Source organism: Marmota flaviventris, chromosome 5 (assembly GCF_047511675.1).
Source record: "Marmota flaviventris isolate mMarFla1 chromosome 5, mMarFla1.hap1, whole genome shotgun sequence".
Classification (NCBI taxonomy): Eukaryota; Metazoa; Chordata; class Mammalia; order Rodentia; family Sciuridae; genus Marmota; species Marmota flaviventris.
The window spans coordinates 97,875,719-97,902,668 of record NC_092502.1 but is presented as its reverse complement, the minus strand read 5'-3'; positions in this window follow the sequence as shown (position 1 = coordinate 97,902,668).

The window sequence follows — 26,950 nt, the reverse complement described above, 5'->3', positions numbered from 1 at the left end:
AATGTGTCCCATAGATTCCGATATGTTGTGTCTGTGTTTTCATTTATCTCTAAGAATTTTTTAATTTCCTCCTTGATGTCTTCTATAACCCATTGATCATTCAGTAACCTATTGTTCATTCTCCAAGTGATGTATGCTTTTTCCTTCCTTCTTTTATCGTTGATTTTCAGTTTCATTCTATTATGATCAGATAGGATGCATGGTATTATCTCTACTCCTTTATATTGTCTAAGAGTTGCCCTGTGACATAATATATGATCTATTTTTGAGAAGGATCCATGTGCTGCTGAGAAAAAAGTGTAACTGCTTGATGTTGGGTGGTATACTCTATATATGTCAATTAAGTCTAGGTTATTAATTGTGTTATTGAGTTCTATAGTTTCCTTATTCAACTTTTGTTTGGAAGATCTGTCCAGTGGCGAGAGAGGTGTGTTGAAGTCTCCCATGATTATTGTATGGTGGTCTATTAGACTCTTGAACTTGAGAAGAGTTTGTTTGATGAACATAGCTGCACCATTGTTTGGGGCATATATATTTATGATTGTTATGTCTTGTTGGTGTATGGTTCCCTTAAGCAGTATGTAGTGTCCCTCTTTATCCCTTTTGATTAACTTTGGCTTGAAATCTATTTTATTTGATATGAGTATGGACACTCCTGCTTGTTTCCGAAGTCCATATGAGTGATATGATTTTTCCCAACCTTTCACCTTCAGCCTATGTATGTCTTTTCCTATCAAATGCGTCTCCTGTAGGCAGCATATTGTTGGGTCTTGTTTTGAGATCCATTCTACTAGCCTGTGTCTCTTAATTGGTGAGTTTAAGCCATTAACATTTAGGGTTATTATTGAGATATGGGTTGTTGTTCCAGCCATATTTGTTTATTTATGTTACTAAACATGGTTTGTTTTCCTCTTTGGTTATTCCCCCCCCCCCTTTACTGTCCTACCTCCCACTGTTGGTTTTCATTGTTATTTTCCATTTCCTCTTCCTGTAATGTTTTGCCGAGGATGTTTTGAAGAGATGGTTTTCTAGCTGCATATTCTTTTAACTTTTGTTTGTCGTGGAAGGTTTTAATTTCATCTTCCATCCTGAAGCTTAATTTCGCTGGATACACAATTCTTGGTTGGAACCCATTTTCTTTCAGTGTTTGAAATATGTTATTCCAGGATCTTCTAGCTTTCAGAGTCTGTGTTGAAAGATCAGCTGTTATCCTGATTGGCTTGCCCCTAAATGTAATCTGCTTCCTTTCTCTTGTAGCTTTTAAAATTCTCTCCTTATTCTGTATGTTGGGCATCTTCATTATAATGTGTCTAGGTGTGGATCTCTTATAATTTTGCACATTCGGCATCCTGTAGGCTTCTAGAATTTGGGATTCTGTCTCATTCTTCAAGTCTGGGAAGTTTTCTCGTATTATTTCATTGAATATATTGCTCATTCCTTTGGTATGGAGTTCTATACCTTCCTGTATCCCAATGACTCTTAAGTTTGGTCTCTTAATGTTATCCCATATTTCTTGGATGTTCTGCTCATGGTTTCTTAACAGTCTTGCTGAGCTGTCTATGTTCTTTTCCAGTTGAAATACTTTGTCTTCATTGTCTGATATTCTATCTTCTAAGTGTTCTACTCTGCTGGTAGTACTCTCAATTGAGTTTTTAAGTTGGTTTATTGCTTCCTGCATTTCTAGGATTTCTGTTTGTTTGTTTTTTATAACCTCTATCTCCCTGTATAGTTGATCCTTTGCTTCCTGGATTTGTTTGTGTAATTCCTTGTCGAAGTGATCTTTCATTGTCTGATTTTGCTGTCTAATTTCTTCCTTGATACTCCAGATCATCTGAAGCATATATATCCTGAATTCTTTATCTGACATTCCATCTGCTGCAGCTGTTACCTCTTCTAAAGTTGAGCTGACCTGCATTGCTTGTAGTCCTTTCTTTCCTTGTCTTTTCATACTGCTTGCGTTTCTTTCTTCTTGGTGAAACTGTTGTGTTTTTGAAATTTTTCCCCCCCTATATATTTATATTTCTCTTGTATAGTTGAAAAGTCTCCCTTGCAGGTGCGGGCGGGGGCTCTGCTCTGCCCCTCCTCCAATTGGTGTGAGGTGTCTACCACGCCCGCGGACCCCTGGGCCTGATCCGCCGTTCTGTCGCAGGTCTGCCTACCTTGCAGGTGGGGGCGAAGGCTCTGCCCTGCCCCTCCTACCACACCCGGGGACTGCTAGGCCTGATCTGCTGGTTGGTCGCAGGTCTGCCCACCTTGCGGGCACGGGTTTCAGTTCCGCTCTGCCCCCACTCCAATTGGGGTCACTTGACCACCACACAGGCGGGCCGCTGGGCCTGATCTGGGCACGGGCGAAGGCTCTTCTCTGCCCCTACTCCAGTTGGGGTGAAGTGTGTACCACGCTGGCAGGCCGCTGGGCCTGATCCGCTGGTCTGTCGCACGTCTGCTTACCTTGCTGGCGTGGGCGGTGGCTCTGCCCTGCCCCTCCTACCACGCCTGCAGACTGCTGGGCCTGATCTGCAGGTTGGTCGCAGGTCTGCCTACCTTGCGGGCACGGGTGGCGGCCCCGCTCCTCCCCTCTGGCTCGACGACAAAGCGAGAGAGACTCGGGTATCTGTGACTCACCCTCCATACCAGGGGACCAACTGTTTCCTTCGCCGCTGGCACCGATGAAGTTTTCTCCTCGGCCGCTCTCCGATGACATCAGATCTCTGCCATGCTGGCATCCCCTGTTCAATGGCTGAATCCCATTTTCTTCTCTTCCAATAGGCGGAGCTGTGCCCTCTGAGCCGAGCTTCTGCCCTCTATGTGCTGACAGAAATCCCTGTATGGTGGCTCCTGGAAGTCTCTCAATCCTGTTAGTCCAGAGCCCTTTCACTTATCCAGCCCCTCCCCCTGTTCCTCCTCCCAGCCAGCCAGCCAGGTCCTGTTTACCAGAGGCACTTCCCCAAGGATCTGATTACACTTGCAGCCCCACCGCATGTCCTATATCCCGAACGATGAACACCCTCTCTGTCATTCATCTAAGCCCCAGTGCTGTGGTGGGGTGATCTGGGAACCAACAGTTTAATTTTTCTGGACCCCTTTGGTGGGCACACCCCCAGAAACTGGCGGCTAAGATCTTGGGTGTCGCCGCTGGTGTTAAGGGGAGGTGGGGATCTGGAATCCCCTCTGCTTCCCTACAGACACGCCCCCGGTGGTTTCCTGGCTGCTTGTATCTGGAGGGGGTGGGAGTCACACACCTGCTAATGTGGATTCAGCTGGGAAGGAATTCTGTTGGCGGAACTCTGGTGATGTCACCACTCTGCTATGGCGGGCCCCAGGCTCCTTGCCGGAGTGTCCGAAGGGAGGGGTGGGACTGGTCTGTCTCTGGTTGGTTTCAGCTCCTGGTTTGCTATTTCATGAAGGCTTGGCGAGAGACCTCTTCCTAGAGTCCCTGCACCGCTCCTGCTGCGCTGCGCCTCAGAGGCTATCCGCCCTGACACGGGGGCTGCGTGCAGGCAGCCGACAGTCGCCGAGTCGCGCGGGCAGCGGCTGGCGGGTCTGGACCTCTGTGCTGCGTGGCGGAGATTCACTCGTCTAGCGCAGACTGTCACCTCCAAAAATCCTACCGATTCCCGGCCGATCTCTCTTTAGTGGAATTTTGCTAGGAGTTTCTCAGCAGGTCGAATCTAAGCATATCCATGCGTCTCTCTGACCCCGTTGTTGAGGAGGTACGGAAAGCGCTGCCTCCCCTCTCGCCGCCATGTTGAATCCCCCAACATCTTTTTTTTTTAATGAGGTAAACAGAGCCCAACTCTCCACTACAACTGTCCAAATAATACTAAAATTAGAGACATAAATAGAAAGCTTCCTGAAGATGTCTTACAGGCAACATAAATGTAAGAGTGAGTTTTAAATGTTTAAACTTGAGAGACTATCTCAGGAAACTTTAGGAAAATTTAGTAAATATTGTTTTTGTTAACATATTGATGATGCTAATAATTATATTTTTCTTGAATTTAGTTAAGTTAATTTAATTGATCAGGATGAGATACTAATTAGGTCATAGTTATAGGTCTTATAGTTATCTCTGTTCCATTTAAGTGACCACAGATTGAATACTCAACCAAATAAGTCACTATTGCTGTGTATCATTAACTGCAATAGGAACTAAATTGAAATGTGAGATTGTGTTTCTAAAATGATGACTATTTTGGAAAAAAAATACAAATTTTGTGTTCTACTTATTATGGGTCACTAGTTTCATCTTTATGTGTGAAAACTAGGATTTTTTTTATCTTTGATTATGAGATAAACAACTCTTTTTTTTCCTATGAATATTCATATATTTTTAAAAAAATATATCTTGGAACATAAATTAAACTTTATTAAAATTCTGAAGACTAATTTCCATCTTTCAACAATTACATTAACCATTTTAATTGTTTTGATTATCTGATATCACTTTTTCATATAATTGCACCAAGAAGAGACACCAAGTAACAATTAAAGTTGCTCATGCAATTAGAATAATTACTGAAAATTATTAATGACAGTAGTCAAGTTTTATATAAGTTAAATTAGGTTTTTTACTCCACTGATTTGATTTGTATTAAATTTATGTATTAAAGTGAAGAAAAGTACCAGAAACTATGAGTTACAGAGACAGTGAGAATCCAGTAAGCAAATAATTGGTAAATAAATGGATGAAATTGGAAGGTCCTAATAGTCCTCAAACATAAAAATTTAATGAATAAGTAATCTGAGGACAATTTATGAATTACTCATAAATAGCTATAGTTGATTTATCAGGTCTTTTTCTATTGCTGATCTCAGATGGTAATTTTGAATGTTTGGTACCTACATTAGACTTGAGTGTTCACAGCAACTGATTAAACAAATTAGTTCACTTTCCTACTCTGTGAATCCAAAACCAAACTTCAATTCTGACACTATAATAGCTCATGCCTTTTTAAATGTAAAGATGGGAGTTAGTGTAAAGGCTATGAATGATTTATGGGTTTGTTTCAGTCATCTCAAGGCAGGGGGTTTTCTTTTCTGAGAATTCTCAGGTGAAATTCCATCAGTTAGAGACTGTTCAGATTATCCTGAGGCCTTGACCATTGGCTCAAACAGCTTTAGGTTCAAAAGCAGCAGCTGAAGCAGAAGGGAAGTAGAGGAGGTGTGTATAAAGGGCTAAGTCCCAAGCAAGTTGTCTTTGCCATCTTCTTCCTGTTTTCCTCAGGAGGTCCTTCACTCTGTCCCACTGGTGCTCCTACCCATTTAATGAAATAGATGGGCTCCAATTTGTTGTTAGATCCAGTCTCCCCATCTGAGCTGGATCATCCCACCATGCCCCTACTTTTCACTTATTTCCATGTCTTGTCTTTATTTCTTAAATTTCTCATACTTTTAATATTTCTAATCTAACTCACCATGAGTTGTGGTAGGTTGGGTCAATATAAATTTCACACTAAGTCAACTATGATTCTTAATCCAAATCTCAATCCTAGGTATAAAGATGTGATTGTATGTAGCCAACTGACTATTTATCAAAGAGTGCATATTGAATTTGAATGATGAGCTTTAGGAAGTGTCAAAATTAGCACCATTTCTCCCATTCTACTTTTTGTAAACACAACTTCAATTCTGAGATTAGTTTTATGAATGGATTTTGCTCCTCACAGAATATTTCTTTTTTTTAAACTTACTTTTTTAAACAAACTATTCACAAGAATGTATTTGCTTGATGTTACTGTAATAGAATCTTACTATATGTATATATTAGTTTTTTGATGATATATAATGGAAATTCCTATAAATTAATTTATAATTTTTAAGAATAAAATTTGTATGTATACAAAATACACACGTATTGAAGAATTAATTTATGTAAGTTGAATAGTTGAATTCTCTCATATATCCTCATGCTTTTTCCTTAGAGCTGAAGAAAGGTTGCCATGTTTAGCTAAAAATATTTCTTTAAAATATAAGATAACCAGTTGAATATAGCTTTGAAACTAAATATATATATATATATATATATATATATATATATATATATATATATCTTTAATAAATGTATGGCTCCTAATATTGCATGGGTATACTTATACTAAAACCTCACCTCATTCTTTTTTTTTTTTTTAACTTCAGTTTAGCTCTGTTTCACATTTTATATGTAGCCTAAGCAATCAGGGCTTTTTTTTTTTTTTAATCTTCTTTCATATTTTTTTTCATTTTGTCCACTTTCCAACTTATTTAGCCCCCCACTGTCATATACAAGACAATTAATGCTAAATACAAGGGTAAATCTTTTGAGATTCCTGTCTATATTCATGTACCAGCAAACAGTTATTATTAAAATAGAAATGATAATAATATTAACCATTGTTGAATGATTGCTATCAGTGAGGGACTATTAAGTATATTACTTGTTATTTAAATACTCAGAATAACAATAATATTATTCTTATTTTACAGTTTTGAAAAATGAAGCTATAAAAGTTAAATAACATGTTTAAATTAATACAGCTAATAGGTTATATAGACCCTGTGATACTGACTACTTATCCCACATTTTAACTACTTACTATTTTTATATGCATGTTGATATACTTCTTTTTTTTTTTAGAAATACTTAACCTAGATGTCACCTAGGACATATTTGCAATTGAAAATTTTAACTGTTCACATACAAAAACTTCATACAAAAACTTCAACCTAAAGCAGGAAACACAATTTTCAATACACCAGATCTAATATTATTGTGAAAATGGCATTTTAATATACACTGTTATTTTTATAACAAATTCATTTTGAAGTTTTGTTTCTTATAAATTATGACATTGTAAATACCATTTGATTTGTTCAAAGCATAATTCTTTTCCTTACAATCTTATGATTTATTTCTATTTTTAATTTTTTCTTCTCTCATACACACACATACCTATATTTACATGGGTGTATATATACATTATAGACATGCAGAATCTGTCTAGTAAGATTCTTACCTCTCATATGTACTTTGAAAATATGCTTAGCTTAGTATGTTGATAAAGACTTTCTAAAATATAGTGCACTTAACACCTCAAGTCAGTTTGAAACACATTTTAACTGTGATTCTTTGAGTCTCTACAGCTGCCACATTTCAAACTCAGGGAGCCAGTCTTGAAAGCAAAGAATATCTTACAGTTCTTTGATATCTGAAATAAAACAGTTCTATTTTCAAAACACTTAGTGAGTTGGATAATACATTTAGTAATATTTAGACAGAAAAAGATGTTTCTGAAGTAATTACCCACTACAAAAATCTGAGGTACAAAAATGAACTACTTCATCTATCCAAGTATCTAGCATTCTGAAATTTCAGTTTTTCATACTACAGCATTCTGTTAGATACTTCTGCATTGTTAAGAAAACAAATAAGAACACCATGCACTCTTTCAGCAAGAATTGGCAATGTCAAAAATTAATATCAATAAATGAGATGCATACACTCATGTAATATCTATGTTTGTGTATATGAATGTGTGTGTGTATGAGAGGAAAAAATTAAAGACAGCAAACTCATAATTAATATCAGTAGGTCATGTCAGAGGTATATTTATAAGAGTTGGATTCAATAAATTTGACAAAAGAAATTAAGATAGTTTAATGATTATAATAATATATATGTTAGTAAATACTTAAATTCTTTAATAACTCTAATGGTAATGATCTCCAAATGTTAGTGCTGAATACGAGGAAGAAAGTGTGATCAGAATGACACCCTTAAGATGTCATTATGGAGATACTACTAATTAATTATATTAGACAACAAAAGCAATTATAATTACTTTAACACTTTTTATTGAATAATTCTTATGGATCAAGATTATTTTATGAGTAATAGACACACTGCATTAATTAAAAATCACACAACCCTGTGGGGAAAGAGTACTATTTTTATCTACTTTCAGGTGAAATAAATTGAAGTATAGATGATTACAGAAGATGTGCAGCCTTATGCTGCTAGTGTCACTTGGGCCACCTGAAGTCTGGCAGTGGAGCCCGGATTCTGAAAATATACTTCAGAAAATTCTTCATGATGCTAATATTTATAAGATTTGGATTCAATAAATACATTGAATTTTAAGGATAATTTTGTATAAATATTTATTTAAAAATACTATGAAGTTGGCTGGGTCTATGGCTCAGTGGTACTACACTTGCCTGATATGTGTGAGACACTGGGTTTGATTCTCAGCACCACATATTAAAAAAAAAAAGGTCTATCAACAACTAAAAATATATTTAAATAAAATACTATAGAGTAATAATTTGTTTGGTATAAAATTAACCCATTGAGAGGAAAAATAAAGTCTCTGTTTATTTCCTGCCTCTGAAGTTCCAATTCTACATCTCAGATTCAATTATCTGTAAAATGAATCAAATCAAATATACTTTGCCTCTTATTTAACATAGTTAGAAGGGTCTTATGGAGTTGCTTAGCATGTCGTTTTTGCTGAGGCTGGCTTTGAACTCACAATCCTCCTGTCTCAGCCTCCTGAGCCTCTATGATTACATGTATGTACCACTGTACCTGGCTTGAATACTTTGTTCTAAAAGGAAGTTTCCCCTTTAACAAAACATATTGGTACTCATACATATACACATAAGCATGTAAGTATATGTGTGTTTGTGTATACACATATATACTCTTCTCTCTGCATATTTGTATACTCTTCTCATCAATGCTCATTCCTCGTTGTTTTTGTTTCATTGGTATGACTTTTAAGCTTTGTGGTAATTATGTACTTTCCAAAACAATACTAACACACTATGCCTTAAATTTATTGTTACCTTATGTAATGCTATGTTTAGCACAAACTAACTATATCCACAAACATTCTACCACAGTAATTGTTAAAAAATGTTATGCGTACTTAATTAATTAGATATATGGCTTGTGTTTTCAAATAGATGTCATTCCTTTCTCTTGCACTTAGTTGAGAAACAAATACATAGGCATTTACATGCACGCCAATCCACTGAACTTTGTGTATGTACATGAACCATTCTTTAAATTTTGAGACTTTGCTCCTTTAAGCATTTTATTTTTGGATAAATGGGTATTTTTCTGTGCAAGAAGTTTTAAGTTTAAAAAGGAAATAATCATCTCAAATAAAAGTCTGAGAGACTTATAAATGAGAATTTCAACAATCACCCTATCAAATTGTCTAGTTAAACACTGATTTATGAGAAAGATGTTCCTCAGATGAATAAAGAGAAGAGAAGAACTCAACTAATACAATCCATAAAACTCAGTATGGAGTCCATTAGGGTTTGAAGCCTCTTTAGTAGTTTGGGAAATGAAGCAGATGTTCCACTAAACAGGAGACAATAAAGAGAATACAAAAATATGCAGCAGCACAGCTGCATCTGTGTTACTTTTTCTGACCTGGTATTTTGAGAAAATCAAGTCAATTTTTGTTTTCTATTTGCTTTAATTATGCTCCCTGTAATTGTGTCACTGAATTCAAATTTGTAAATCATAAAGGTTGGATTTGGGTACCAATTGAAGATAAGTGTTATAACTTAGATTGTATACCTTAATTGATAAATGCAACACACAAAGCAGGAAACACAAGCATGGAGATAATTTTTTGCTTCAAAAGATAATATAATCCATCTAGGAAGATTCTTATGGAAAGCAATAAAATCTTCCTGAAGAAGGGTCTTCAACTTGAGTTATTGAAATTCCTGTGATTTATAAGTGTAATCTGTTATTAAAATGTCCCTTCAAATTAGAGCCTTCTTAGCTCTCATAAAAGTGTGTATGATTAAGTATTTCTTCTAAAGTTTCTGGTGAGATATGCTGTATTCAATGTAAAGGAGTGCAAGTTGGTTGCTTTTATATAAACATTACCATTATGGTAAGTAGTTATGATACTTTTAAAATACTCCACCTCAAGATTGGATATGTTAGTATTTCTAAAACATGAATAATATAAATGTTTAAGAAAGAAAAATAATGTTAAGTATTTGAGGAATGAGGGAATTAAATAAAAACACATCAGGATAAGTCCAGTTTGGCATTAGTTGAAAAAAATATGTTTGAATATTTTAGATACTGGAGATACAAATGAAAAAATTGGGAACTGTGGTACATACACTAATTTCTCTATGCCTTTATTTTCTCTTTGTTGGTGCTATGATTTGTGTAAATGTTCCTGAGTTCCAACTGTTTGGCTACAGCTGTAAGCTCTTAAAGTATATTGGTGAAGGTGGAATTCAACTATTCCAAACCTTTAACTATGATGAAAATATTAAAAACTCATTGAAGTACTACTGAGAATATAAAGAATATTATGAGGTTTAAGAACATATTGCTTATTATGTTAAGGAAAGCCAAACTCAGAAAGAACTTGGTCATATGCATTTTTATTTGTTAATATTTCTGTCATCTCATAATTATTAAATATCTCAGCTGGAGTTCTTTCCCCAAACGTTCAGTTATTTTATTAAAATGGATGGTACTCTCTTTTATCTGTGTGATTGCAAATTTCCGTGTACATCTCAATATAGTCTACTCCCAAGAGTTTATGAATCTGAAGATTGAATAAGATATTTCCCATTACCTAGATAGTCTTATATCATCCCAGATATGAGCATATCTAGTTAGAAAATTACTTTTTTCTGTCTGGTTTGTTCTTAGAGGTGTGAAACATCAGATGTTTCTCACTTAGGTGAATAGAAACACAATAGAAAAAATAAAATGTAATTTATAGGTTAATCTCAGTATTCTCAATTTTGAACAGTAAAGGATACTAAAAAAAACAACAACAAAAATAGTAGTAGTCCCTGATTCTGGGATCTGATATATAAACAGCCATGTAATATGACTATGGAATTCAGATGCAGAGGTGGGGTAGAAGAAGTCACCAATAAATTCTGCTTCTGTCCATTTTGCCTAAGAGCTCACTATATTTCCAAAAGAGAATTATAGAGGACTGAGGGCTGAACCAACCCCTTGAGGACATTTTAGAACTCACAAATATTAAAGCCCATTTCCTTTTGTAACCTTCACAGAAGTCTATGAGTTCTAAGACAGAAAGCTGCCCTCATATTTGCTTTTAGGCCAGAATATACTCCAAGCACATGTGCACAAATCTCCAAGCACAAGTGCACAAATCTGCCTTCTTCTGAAGGTCCTTGGGTCATGAGTATACCTGGAAGGTATTTTTCAGTGTCATATACCTGAAGTATTTTACTTCTATAGTTGGGACATCTTTATGAAACGGCAATAATAGCTTTATCCATCACTTTTCTTTCCTGGATCACTACCAGCTGAGTGTTATCATCTAATAGATGGGAAATATAACCTTAAAGAAGAAAACAGGTAACTTGCTGAAGATCACTCTTCATTCCACTTTTAAAGGGTAGAATAAGAACTTGAAGTCAAGTCTTTACAGCATTTCCTATACTTTCATGAATGCCCAAAATTTATGTTATCATGAGATAAGTTTTTGATTATCTGAAAATATCTCAAAATAATTAACCTTCAAAGAATTGTGAATTTTTGTTTAAATTTGGCCTTATATACTATTTTACTCTGCATTTGTTAGACAAGAAATAAATCAATAGTAAAATATAAAACTATTTGACTGCAATTATGGTCCCAAACCAACTATTTAACAAAAATTAAACAACAACTACAACAACCACTATCTGTTTTCAGTTCTAGGAACTTTATGGGAAAGATTATATGTGCTCAATGTAAAGGAGTGCAAGTTCTAGGAACTTTTCTACTTTCTTACCTTCACATGTTGCTGCAGTCTGGCTGGGCACAAAATAACCGGGAGGTCAGGAGCCACTTGTACGTTCAAACAGGAACTACTTTATTGCCAGAACCCAACGGGAACTCTCCAGAACTCCACGGAAACTCTGCGAGAACCAATGGGAACTCCGCGGGAACTCAAAAGTAGCGGTCACCCGAGGTAGCAGGAGCCGCCTTATTGCTGGACAGCAGAGATTTATATACACAACTGAATATACAGCTTGTTTCAATTTAGCATCATCCAGTTACAGCAATCAGTTATTATCTTAATAATTATACACAGCTTAACTTAATTATCATCATCTTAATGGCTCCCTGGCGTTACTTCTCAACCACTCCTTCTGGCAAAATGCCAGGGGCCATCCTGACTTGGTTGTGGCTCTAAACAACATGTATTCAAAAACTGTTCCTAAATCTCTGCCTTAAAGGAATATCTTTCAAACTGATAAATTTTAGAACCCTGCTATTAACTGGTATTGAATGAATGGACTGTCAGTTTTGATATCTCTGTTTCACGTGGAGGAGATGGGCTGGTTATGTACTGCAAAAAGGGAGACAGTGAATAAGGAGATTAAATATAGTGATGTCAATAAAGGAAAAGAGATTTGTATTAACCTGGAAAGAAGAGTAAACTGTGTTTAAAAATTGCTTAAACCATTTAAACATTTTCTTGTTATCAAAACTAAAGCAAATCCTCCATTTTTTTTTAAAAAAGTAGGTGTAACTGAATTGCTTTTAAATGACTTACAATGATTTCTTTTTGAGACGAAGTATTAGGATAATTTTATAAAATTTTATTTTCATTTGTTTTGCCTCCTTGTCACTTGAGATGACTGACAAAAAGGTTGAATAAAATAGGATAATTTTTACTATTAAAATTTAGAGATGCTACGTAATTAGCTAGGCTTTTTATAGGTATTACTGTCATCTATGGTTTTAAGGTTTAAAATATTTCTTAAAGTAAGAATATTTGAAGTTCATGATACTTTTATTAGAAATGAGGATGTGGGATTTATTAAATGGTAAAATTTTTAAAGAAATAAAATATTTGGAAAATGTTGTAAGAATAGATGTTATAAATTATGTTAAATTTTGTAATCAATGAAATGAAATTTGAATTAAAGAAATTTAAGAAAATAATTCTTATTTTAAAGTAAAGCATAATTGTATGTTGTTGAAGAAGACTTAAGTAATTGGGGTTTTGCTTGTGTTTAGAGTTCCATATCATTTGTGGATTGAGTTTATGGAACTCAATCTCTGTCACTGAAAATACATTGCATTTTTTTAAAAAGTCTTGTTTTTGCTATCAGGCTACAATTTCCTAAAATCATATGTAGGATTAGACAATGCCCACCACAGTACCCAAGTCCACATGCATTTGACCTCTGCACACTCTCCCATAACTTCAGGGTGTGGGGCTTGAGGCAAATAGTTGGTTTTGTTCCTGTTTTGTGACCTTGGGCTTCTGCTGAATAATTGACTTCAGGATCATCTTAACTATTCCAAACAGTCTGCTCTTGCTTTGGAACTCATTGTCCTAGATGTGAAACGTGGCTCATTTTGTTTTATTTGCATATTACTATTGAAACAACAAGCAAACAATCAAGAAATTAAAACCAACTTACATAATTGATTTTATTATAGATCCAGAAAAGTCAGTATTGTCAATATGGCTGTTTTCAAAATAACAAAAAATCTGTATTTGTGTATATGTGTGTGTGTGCACACATGCACGTGTGCATGCATGTGTGTATGTGGGTCTGGGCATTGGATGCAGGACCTTGTGTATATTAGGCAATGGCTCTACCTCTGAAACAAGTACTCAGCATCAAAAACTATATTTTAATAAATACTAAAAAGCTTAGTTTTTCAAAGTTCATTGGGGTTTTCAACCTTCCCCATAGGAAGTTAGCTCCTCACACCATATCTCAACTCTAATGCTTTGTTCTCTCTGCCAGCTAAAATATCTGTGCATCAGAGAGAGTCACAGAAAATGACAGTGGACAGAGTAATTGAGTGACAAATATCTGTTATTGCCACAATTCCTTCAGGGAGTAAGATAAAGCATGCTAAGTCCTTAGGCTATGCATGTGGGCCTAGTTGCAGACTGATATTAGGATACAAGATGGTTAACCTGACTTCTTCAGGCCCCCAGGCAAGGGTTTCTCCTCTCTTTGAAACAAGTATTCAATTTTTCCCATTCTATTCCTAAGTGTCTCTAGATAATCTTTAATTTCTGCCTGATGAGGGCCAAATTTTCAGAACAGCAAGTTGGATTGAATCTAAGATGCTATCTTTAGTATGTATGCAGTCATTATATGTATACCAAAAGAGAAGGTGAAGCATCTCTACCAATTTAACAATGGTCTGGTAGTTTTATCTCAATTTGAAACTTTATTTTATTCTCATCAAAATATAGCTTGCTTATATATCACTCTTGGGCAAACATTAAAAGTAAAATATAAGTGAAAATGGTTTGGTATTCTAAGACTAAATATTAAGTATTTACATTTTCAACTAGAAGTTACCGATGTCTTTGATATTTCCACATATATATCCTCTGTGGTGACATGAGCATTGGTGATTCAATATTTTGTAGAAAAATGGTATATTGTTTTTCTCAGGACTTCTATCCACATATCTGATATCCACTATATAAGTTTTATTTTTACAAGGTTAGGCAATGACAACTATATTACATCTGCTCCTGGATGACAGTTAAAAATTGTCCACATTAAAACATGTTTAAATTTAAAAAAAAAAAATATGTCAGTGAAATTTGGACAGCAGTCCACACATACCACAAGGTTTGCTCTCTATTCTTTCAATTACTCATTGTCACCCACAATCTGAAAAGTTAAGTGGAAAATTCTAGAAATAAACAATTCATAAGGTTTAAATTGCAGAACATTCCAGAGAGCATAGAGAACCCTTGGGCAGACATGCTGTACAACCCAGAATGTGAATTATTCTTTTATCTATCATATCCATGCTAAATATGCCATCTGCCTGTTAGTCCTTAGTAGATGCCTTGGTTATCAGATTAACTGTCATGGTATTGTAGTGCTGTGTTGAAATAACCATTATTTTACTTTTAATGCACTCAAAGTACAATCATAGACAAACTGACAATTTGAATGTGCCAAGGAGAAGATTTAATATGTTTTTAAGTGGAAAAGTGAATGTTCTAGACTTAATTAGGAAATGAAAAAATGTATGCTAAGTTTGCTAAGCTCAATGGTAAGAAAGAATTTTTATCTATTAAATTATGAAGTAGAAAAAAGAAGTTCATGCTATTGATTCTGTTGAGAAAGAAACTGCAAAGGATAGGCTGCAGTGTGTGGCGAGTGCTTAGTTAAGACAGAAAAGGCATTAAATCTCTGAGTGGAAGAAAGGAATTGAAAACATTCTCTGAATGGTGGCAAAATATTACACCAAAAGGCATTAACCTAAGAGAGCCTGTAGAAGTGACACCAAGCTATTTACTGTAAGTAAGAAATGGTTAGTAGTTCAGTACTAAAAATTGCAAACATTACTGAAGTAACTAAATCTACTAATAAAGAAGCTGCTGCCACACTTAAGAGGTGAAGAAGTTGAGCAAGGAGAAAATGCCACTCAGAGTCTTCAGTTGTGATGAAACTGGTCTCTTCTGAAAGAAGTTGCACAACAGAGCCTATATTCACTAAAAGAACAAGGAGGCACCAAGGTATACCATGAAAGGACAAGTTAAATCTGGTACTATGTGGTGATGCTGTTCAAAATGATAAATCCAGCCATAGCATACTGAGCAAAACCCCACATAATCTCAAAAACAAAATCAAAAATTATCTGTCAATAATCTGGCAACATAATCAGAAAGCACGGGTGACATGGTATTACTTACCAATTAGCTCCACCAATATTTAATCTCAGGGATGGAAACAATACTTGGAAGAAAAATAATTGGAATTTGCAACCCTGTAAATATGTGAAGTCTCGGGTTCTATCCCCAATACTAAGGAAAAAAAAAGAAAAAGAAATAAAAGCAAACTCTATTCATTGACAATGAACCTGGTCATTATGAATCTGTTTGCTATGAAAATAAAAATGTTGGAATTGTATTTTTACCTCCAGTTATAGACACATTGCTTCAGTTCCCTGACCAGAGCATTATTCAGTTTGTCAAAGACTCATACACACCTGTCTGGAATTTGATTACATTTAATTGGCAATCAATGAAGAGCCTAATCTGGAACTAATGCAGTGCTGAAAATCATTCACTATTTCTGATGCAATAACATTCATCAAAGTTGCAATAGATGAATTAAGACCAGAAACTCTATGTGCCTACTGCAAGAACTTATGAAGTAAAGTTATGAATGATTTTAAAGAATGGATTCTTGGAGAAGAAAAAAACTCATTTACTTAGAAATACAAATTGGTGAAGAATTATTTGCTGACATTTTTAATGAAGAAATAAAAGAATATATTAAAAGTCATTAAGAAATGTGAATAAAAGAGGAATTGGAGGAACATGAGCCATCTACAGAAGTGGGGAAAGAAAAGAAGAGAAAACTGAAGCAAAAGAAGCAATGTAAATATTACTGAAATCTACCAAAGTGTATCAAGTTGCAGATTAAAAGACCAAATTATGGACTATGATTCTCAGATGGATTATAACATTAAAGTCACCTGGATGATTACTGAAGATTTATAACTTCTGCAGCAACACTTTGATCATCAAAAAGAAAGGTAACAATAGCTTATGATGAAATTTAATAAAAAAATCTTTAAACATTGAGAATCATCAGCAAACAACATCATCTGCTTCTGTCATCCAACCATCAGAATTGTCACGGCTCCATGTTGCAAGATCACCCACAGCAGATGATCCTTCTGAATTGTCATCAGAAAGTCAGTAGCAGCCTAATGTTAAAATAATGTTAGATGACTATGCCTACATCATTTACCTCAGTTAATCTTATCACACAGACATCTCACATCACCACAAGAAGTAAGGTGAATACAATATAACCAGACATGTTGACAGTGTTGACAGAGAAGAGGCTAGAGAGAGATCATACTTATGTAACTCTTATTACAGTGTATAGTTACAATTGTTCTATTTTATTAATAATATGCTGTTAACCTCTGAATGTGCCAAATTTGTAAATTAAACTTAAGCACAGATATATGTGTATAGGAGACATATATTATATGTAAGGTTTGCTTCTTTCTGGGATTTCAGGCATTTAATAGGAATATTGAATATATTGCCTACAGATAAGGAATGGATTACGACAGTTGTGTTTTATGTAGAAATTTCAGATTCTACATAACTATCACAGAAAGATGGGAGTTTATGCTTCTTTTTATTCAGGCCTCAGCTCCATAATCAATCTGAATCCAGCATTGGCACATCTCACACAATCAATGGGAAAATGCCTAGTGTTATTGAGTCTTTGGTGGCACAAGGATGCATTTGCTTAGAAGATCTTATTATTCTGTAACCATAATAAAAGCATGAGCATTCTGTTTCTTGTAGTCATAGATTCTGTGCCAACAAGAATTCCTCATCCAGGGATGGGAACAATTAAAAAAACAAAAAACAAAAACAAAAAACAGTGGAAGAGTATATTGTCTCTGATTCCCCAGAATCCTTGCCCATTATGATCCTCTGCATTCTTGGATACTCTTCCCTTTTGGTTAAACTCACAGTTTTTCCAGAATTTTTTATGTCTGAAAGAGATCTGTATCAGGAGAGTACAAAGGATTACCTATTGTTATTGGACCACCTGCCTGTACTGGTTTAACTAAAAGGTTTATTTTAACTTGTTTTAGACTTCCTATATGAAATGTCCCACAAAAGCTCATGTATTAGAAACATGCTATCAATGTAGCAATGTTCAGAAACAAAATGCTTAGATTATGAGAACTGTAACTTCATCAGTGGATTAATCCATTTGATGGATTAATAATTTGAATGGACTTCTGGGTAGTAACAGTAAGCATGAGGTGTTCCTGGAGGAAAGAGGTCACTGGTACTGTTTTGTTAGGGAATTATGTTTGGTCTCTGGCTCCTGTCTCTGCTTGTGGCTACTGTGATCTGAATAGCTTTGTTCTGCAGCGTCCTTCTGCCATGATGCTCTGCCTCACTTCCCACCAACAGCAATGGAGGTGGTCAACCACGGACCAAAACTTCTGAAAACATAAGCCCCAAATAAACTTTTTCTCTTCTAAAATGTTCTTGTGAGTTATTTTGCTCACAGTGACCAAAAGCTCACTAACACAACTGGCTAAATTAGGAAGTTTAATGGTTGACAGTAATCCATAATAGAAGAAGCATTATGTTGATCACAATAACCAATTCACCAAGTTTTAGCCTAGAAGAAAAATACAACCGTTTCTTTCTTTGATGTTCATAAAGGAAACTCACAGAGAATTTATTTATTTGGGTGTATTCAGCCAAGTGCACTGAAAATTTGAGAAAATGAAGGGAAAATATGCAAATATTAAAAAAACAATTTATGATAAATATTCTTCATTCTTATTTCCAATGACATTTCTCTGGAGATAGGTTTTTACCTACTCCTAAGCTGATTGACCCTCTCTCATTCTGCCCTCCACAAAGTCCTCTCTTTTCCTCCTCTGCTCTCTCTTTTTTTTTTTAATTTTTTATTGTTGGCTGTTCAAAACATTACATAGTTCTTGATATATCATATTTCACACTTTGATTCAAGTGGGTTATGAGCTCCCATTTTTACCCCATATACAGATTGCAGAATCACATCAGTTACACATCCATTGATTTACATATTGCCATACTAGTGTCTGTTGTGTTCTGCTGCCTTTCCTATCCTCTACTATCCCCCCTCCCCTCCCCTCCCCTCCCCTCTTCTCTCTCTGCCCCCTCTACTGATATTCATTTGTCCCCCTTGTATTATTTTTCCCTTTCCCCTCACTTTCTCTTGTATGTACTTTTGTATAACTCTGAGGGTCTCCTTCCATTTCCATGCAATTTCCCTTCTCTCTCCCTTTCCCTCCCACCTCTCATCCCTGTTTAATGTTAATCTTCTTCTCATGCTCTTCGACCCTACTCTGTTCTTAGTTGCTCTCCTTATATCAAAGAAGACATTTGGCATTTGTTTTTTAGGGATTGGCTAGCTTCAGTTAGCATAATCTGCTCTAATGCCATCCATTTCCCTGTAAATTCTATGATTTTGTCATTTTTTAATGCAGAGTAATACTCCATTGTGTATAAATGCCACATTTTTTTATCCATTCATCTATTGAAGGGCATCTAGGTTGGTTCCACAGTCTTGCTATTGTGAATTGTGCTGCTATGAACATCGATGTAGCAGTGTCCCTGTAGCATGCTCTTTTTAGGTCTTTAGGGAATAGACCGAGAAGGGGAATAGCTGGGTCAAATGGTGGCTCCATTCCCAGCTTTCCAAGAAATCTCCATACTGCTTTCCAAGTTGGCTGCAACGATTTGCAGTCCCACCAGCAATGTACAAGTGTACCCTTTTCCCCACATCCTCGCCAGCACTTGTTGTTGTTTGACTTCATAATGGCTGCCAATCTAACTGGAGTGAGATGGTATCTTAGGGTGGTTTTGATTTGCATTTCTCTGACTGCTAGAGATGGTGAGCATTTTTTCATGTACTTGTTGATTGATTGTATGTCCTCCTCTGAGAAGTGTCTTGTTCAGGTCCTTGGCCCATTTGTTGATTGGGTTGTTTGTTCTCTTATTGTCTATTTTTTTGAGATCTTTGTATACTCTGCTCTCTTTTATACCCTAATTCTATTTTTCTCTTATCTAGGGAAATTTCATGACCTTAATTCTATTACTCCAAATAATATTTACCTTACATCACAAATTCTTCTCAGGTTGTTTCCTAGAGAGACACCCATTCTCACAGCTATGCTTCATTGCTTTGAAGGGGTTTCATTCAAGAAGGTAAAGTATATTCAAATAAAAGTGCAGCTATATGTGTTACTGGAATTCATGGCATGGTAGTTTCAAAAGGTTTTATAGAAGGGCTAAGCTTAAATTAGACTTATAATTGCAGAGAAAAATATGAAAGAAATTAGGAAAAAAATCTAGGCAGGAAGTCAGAAGATGTAACAGAAGTGTGAGGGAGAATTATGAATCAATTATTTGGGGGAAATTCGCTCTCTATAATTAGCTCTAACCTGTCAGAGGCTTTGGCATGAGCTTTCCTGCTCCACTATGACACTCTAGTTCCTGTTGTCATTCCTTAATGGTAAAGCAGATGCTTGCGAAAGTGAATTCACAGGCCAGTTTGCATTAGGGAGCTGTTTTTTCAGCTCTGAGATTCTAAGCCTTGTGCACAGATTCATGGTTATGGGGATGGTGGTATGAATATTTAATTCTTTCTTTCATTTTTAAATCTTCATCTATTTAATGAACATATAGATTAATTAGTAAATTATCATATTGAAATGAATCCATTTAATTAAATCATCTAATGTTTAAAGCAGGCAGTTTGAGTAACAGAACTTATTTTTAATAAGGTGGAGTAAGTAACAGTACAAGAATAAAATTCTGGAGGAGAGTGCCAAGGGGAAGCACTTCAATGTGAGCACATGGAGAGCCTGATGGTAGTAGCATTAACATAAAGAGCATGTTAAAGATAGAGGAAAATAAGATTGTGACATAGTTTGTTCCAAAAGAAGCTAATCATAAGAGTAGTGAAATAAATTTCCTTACTTTTGCTATTTTGTTTAGGTCCTTCTTAAAAAATGAAAAATTTTGTATGCCTCTGAATATCATCTGATTGCCATTATTTATTTTTAAAATTGAGGATGCAATCTAGGAGAGTGGACTTATCTGTTGCATGTGTAGTTGGAGTAACCCTATGAATCTGTTCCAGGAAATACTGCATTTTCTCTGGTATAATTAAACTAAGAATTTTTCTGCCCCCAGGCTCTGCCAGTTACATTTTGGGGGAACTCCATACTAATGTATCTCAAAACTACAGGTTCCCTCTTCAAGAAATTCTATTGTTTCATTAGTATATGGAATTTGCTTGATATATAGTTGGTATATAGTAGATACTATTAATACATTAAATTAATAAATTAAATGAATGCTGAAGTGTATGTAACACAAACTCATCTTGAAGAAGGAAGGGAGGAGACTTTCTGCTCTCCCATTAAGCTCTGCAGAACTAATGCAAGGACAAAATCATATTTCTTATATCATGTGTGGGTGTATCATGTGTAGTTATAATTGACTCATAAATTAAATATTAAATTTTCCCATAGGTCCCTTGAACATATAAGAATGTATTCCCTTCTTATCAAACATCATCAACAACAACAATGAAGATACCATTAATAATGATTAATATTTATATGTTACTGTCTTCCAGAGACTTTATTGGCGCCAAATCCTGCCACATGACTTTCCAGAGAAAATATTTTGTAATAGGAAGAAACTTGTAGAGGTTCTCTGCTCTATTCTTTCACACCCCTCAGCAAAGAAATGAGGGCCACATTGGTGAATTCGCATTCATGAAAGGCACTGACCCTTTCCAAGGGATTTTTTTAAAAATGTGCTTTCTCCATGATGAAACTTTTCAACAGTTTTACTTCTGTTAAAACATCACTTGGTTGTATAGTCTACTGAGAAATGTCTTATCTCTAGAAACTTCACAGTGTTTGGATAGCATCATACCTGTTACCTTGCAGAAGAAGCTCCTCCCTACTAATACCCAGTGCATTTCACTTGACTCTTTCTCATATAAATAACTTTTCTTTCAATGCTACCTACCGTACCTATTTATAGTTATAAGAAAATATTGCTGGGAAAACCAGAACATAAAATATACCAGCTACCTCATAAGAAAGACAGTGGGTATATAGAAGAATGCTAAACAACTCTTAAAAATTCCTGTATTTTAAATAGCACATATTATATACACAGACAAGAGAGGGTAGTATTTGTGAAAATTTAACATTAATCATAAATTAATCCATGCATGTGTCTAAAACAAACTTTGATCCTGAAGTTTATTCTACATGTTTTTATATTGCCTTTATTTTTGATTTTACACAAAAGAATGATTTAAATACTGAGAATTATGGGTTTGAACTGAAGCAATTAACTGCTCAAGTCCAAAACCTTATAGGGACCAAAAAGTAGTTTTGCTCTAAAACTGGTCTTCATGAGAGACATTTCTGATAACTTCAAGGCTCTCTCTCTCTCTCTCTCTCTCTCTCTCTCTCTCTCTCTCATATATATATATATATATATATATATATATATATATATATATATGTTTAAATCATCATAATTAATCTGTGATATCCTATCAATTAACTCAAATGTCCTATTAAGTCATAAATTAGTATACAGTAGCAATAAATTCACTAGGAAAATTTCTACTTCTTTGAGTGGCTCAGCTTTTAGCTATATAAAATAGTTTGATATTTAATATATATTTTCCTTAACAATTCTAATAATTCCTTCAGAGATTTCCACCCGTCCAAAATCAGGTATGGTTTTTCTCAGATGGTTGTCAGGACTCAGACCTTCTTGCATATCATAAAAATATTTTATGTGCTTCTGATTGTACTGTAATTTATTTTTTCAAATAATATACTACATAATATTTCTTTTTTTGGACTAATATGCATTTTATTTATTTATTTATTTATTTATTTATTTATTTATTTATATTATTGGTTGTTCAAAACATTACATAGCTCTTGACATATCATATTTCATTCATAACCCACTACATAATATTTCTGATTATTTTACAGTTTGATATCATAAATACAGCCAAATATTTATTACTATTCATCTAGGATGGAGATCTTTGGGAAGGTTTCTCCCCTCCAACTGTCAAGTGGTAGAATCTCAGGCTTTATCCTTCCTCTGTTGCTTTTGAACCATGTACTTTGTCAATAATTTTCTCTTTCTTTTTTCCTTGCCATATTGAAAAATAATGTCACATAAAACATTGTGTATCCCCACTGATGATAATGTCTTTTTTTTTTTTTTGTACTGGGGATTGCACCCAGGGTCTCCTTTACCACTGATACAAATCCTCAACCTTCTTTATATTTTATTATGAGACAATTGCTTAGTTGAGACAAAGACTTTGCTAACTTGCTTAGGACTTTGCAAGTTGCTGAGTTTGGCCTCAAACTTGCTATCCTCTTTCCTCAGCCTCCTGAGTTGCTGGGATTGTAGGTGTGTACCACTGCACCAGGCTGATGCTGTCATTCTTGATATCTGTCTTCTGATAATTGATATGTTTTAGAATTCTTCATCCCATTTGATCAGTGATGTATTCACCTGTTCCCTGAATTCTAGACATATACATTACTTGAACTCAGCTACATCTCCACTTGCGTATATAGGATATATTTCAATGTTGTACAATCCTGATTCTTCTCTCCACAACCTTCCTCTCCCACAGTATTTTATAAAACAGTGAGTGGAAATTATGTCTTTGCAGTTTCCCAGATCACAAACTTTTAGATTATCCTTTCCTCCGTTTCTCCTATACCCTCCATACATATATCTACTGGATCAACATATTCTGCTACATTAATTTTTAAAATATACAAACTTTGTCCATTCATTATTTTTATAGCTTCCAGTTTGGTCCTGTCTACCATCATTCTTCACCTGATTTACTAAAATATCCATCTTTCATTCTGCTTATTTTACACTCAATTATTGACAAATCACTCAGAATGATCCAGTATAACTGTTAAGGCAGACGACTGTATGACTTGTTTCAAAACATTTTTCTTCTCACATTGGGACGAGTAAACAATGAAATTTCAGCAAAGTCTTATTTAACTTTCTGTGATTTGAACTTTATTCTAAAACTTTGCTCCTCTATTAAGCTGAGTTAGTATTACCTTTATTTTTTGTCTTTACACATGCCAAGCAATTCCTCAATGGACCTTTGTATTTACTGTTTAATCTGATAAGAATGTTCTTCCCTATTATATTGATATACCTCATGTAAAAGGAAAAAAATATTTACCTATGAAAGTGGCAAAATGCCTAAGTAAATTAAATACTTGCTAAACAAATTAAGAAAACCTTTGCATACACTATAGGTTCTTTAATAGGGAATAAGACTGAGTGAATAGCAGAATAAGATGTAGCTATTAATATTTGATTTACTTGTTCACAGAATAAAAATAAACATCTCTTTTTTTTCTTTAGTTAAGACATGCATCAGAGCATGCAGAAGTTTAATTGGTCTCTGTAACCTTACTAAACTAGTCTATAAAATCATTAAACAATAGTATTATATCATATGAGAATGTTATTACAGAAACTTATATAATAGTCTTAAACAGGGAAAGTCCTTATGAAATGATCCTCCATCCTTTGTAACTTGGCATGGAGCTCCATATAGTTAATTGATTCCCATTATATAAGAGTTGATAAATTCTCCCTGTTACTGGAAAGTCTATGCATTATTTTGTCTCCACTTACAAAAATTCAAATATATTAATACTGCCTTGGGGTTAAATTGAGTTGTTTAACACAGGAATCAGTTCAAATCTGCTGCATGAACCTTTATCTTAATTTTTTTTTTAAGCATGTAGAACAATATATTGCTCCCCCTAATAAAAAAGTGATGGATTAAATAATATTAACCTATACTTTCTTAGTAAATCATTCAGCAATATAAAAGCATAATTTGTTTTAATGTGAAGAGTATAATATGACTTGGCCATATTTTTCCAGAATTTGAAGTTGATTACCTTTCTATAAATTGTCTGCACCTAACTATAGGCAATGGCACATATTGTGTGCTTTAAATAAGGCAGTGAAAGAGGGTCTCTCTCTGTACTGGCTTCCCTGAGTTGTAGAGAATGTGTAACTAATATCACTCCATTGGTGAAGGTGTGGTTGACTTCAATTATTGCAGAAAGAATAATGTTTCAAGCTTCATTCCCTAATTTTCAGAGCAAGCCTGATATTTTGATTTACTGGAATCAAAGAAAATATAGAAGATTAAAAAAAATAACCTTTAAGAGAGTGCAAACATATCACCAAAATAAGGGAAAATAATTCCACACTGGCATACAGCAGTGTGAAGTTGTGTATTTCTGGGGGAAAATACTGTGAAAGCTCTACGGGAAGAGCTTAAATAGTCCATATACTAATTGCTAGAAACAGTAATGTTGCTGAAGTGCATAGCTGTTAACACTGGAAGCTAATTCAATGGAAAAATACTTTGAAAATCCTTAAGGACAATTAAGAAAATATTGTGCTTTTAAAGATCAATTAAAGATAAATTGAGAGTAAAGATAGAAAGAATATATTTCTGATATGAAAATATAAAAAAAAATACCTTTCTTCAGTCAGTTGATGTGCTTCATCCAAAACAGGGAGTAAACCTAAACAGGGAAAAACTGCATAGAACAGAAATCCAATTCAGGAGAGAGAAACTAAGGAACTATGAAGATACTAGAGGAGGGAGAATGATTGATGACAAAGGAATCTCAGTTCTGTCTAGAGAAAGGCAAAAGCCTCTGGGAGTTCTCAAAAAAACCTTTTAAGTCCTTCAAGAAATGAAATTGACAAATGTATGATACAGAGGAATAAATTGAGAGAGATAGTTGAAAGAAACTTTGTTATTGATAGTGACATGTTCATGGTAAAGTGAGCAAAAGATTAAAAAAGATTTTTCTATGAAAAATCATGCAAGAAGTGAAAATCCATAATATAACATGTATACAAAACAGAAAAGTATTTACAGAATCAAAATAAAATTAGCATACACTGATTATAGCAGGAAAATAAGAGTAAGACCTATTGGGATGAATAGAAGACAGTTGGAAAGAATAGGAGTAAGTTCTACATTTTTTAATGGGAATATGCTTTGTAGAATTTTAACTCATTAAGCTGAATTATGGAAATAAGGTATACATTATCCTATTTGTTCAGTAGTGTCCATGTTTATGTCTATTGTCTTAGTATAGTGATTAATAGCATACCACTCATTTTCAAAGTAGTTCTAGTCTGAATCATACATTATAATTTCAACATGGCTTAGAGCAAAGGGATTATTTCTTATTCATGTTAAATAGAGTGGTCAGTAGTGGCTGCAATAGGGATATGTGATTTTTGTTTAAAAGATGCACTCAAAATACAATTTTACTGATCAATGATAAAAGTATTTGAGTATAAGTGTCAACCAAAATAAATCTTGTACAGGCCCTTTATATAACAGATACATTATGGCATAAAAACAGTAATGATAAAGTGACCTGTATAAACTCTTATCTTCAAACTTAATTTCTATTCTTATTCACTTGAACATTCATGTATTAATTTAACACCATCTTAATAATTATTTGGGTCAGTGAAATTCTTTTTCAGTTTTTAAGATCTCAAAATTATGTTACTGAGGCAGAAATATACTTCAGCAATTGCTGAAGAGTGAGATAGGTGCTAATAGAGGTTATACAAAAGGCTAAAATAACACTTACGTTGTGCCTGAGGGTATGTGGCGTTTCTATCAAGTAGGGAGTTAAGAGTGTGAATCTGCCAGATTGTTCTAAAGAGAAAGTGGTTGTGATGAGGGTAGAGAGGAGAGAGGAAGGAATGTTTTCTGCTCCCTAAGTGACTGTGGCCACTCAGTGAAATCATCATATTCTCATAATCTCTTCAAAATACATACACAGCAGAAATTTGATATATTCCTTTTAGGAACTGAACATCTTTTTTTTTAAAAAAAAAAAAAAAAAAACTTCTGTAAAAAGTTATCTGGGTGATTTCATATATTTAGCTATACTCAGTGAAATTATTTTACTGTAATATCCTGTTGTTCATAAAGCCCATTTTTAGATTAAGTGAGTTCTAAAAGGTGGAAAGGTCTTAAGGAGAAATCAGATGGAGCATCTTTCCTGAGAAGGATGAATGAGATCTTGTACATTGAAGTCAAATTTGCTTTATAATGCAAAGTGAAGGTATACGATAGAAGAAGAAATAAACTCCAATGATATATATACATATATATCCTCTGCTGCTTTCTCTGAGCTGAACTTTACCAACTTGAAGCTGTACACTAGTGAACCTTACATCTCATTATTGGCTTTGCTTTATTACAAACTTTCAAATACTGGATATAAAAGTTGATGCTTAAGGAGACTTTAACA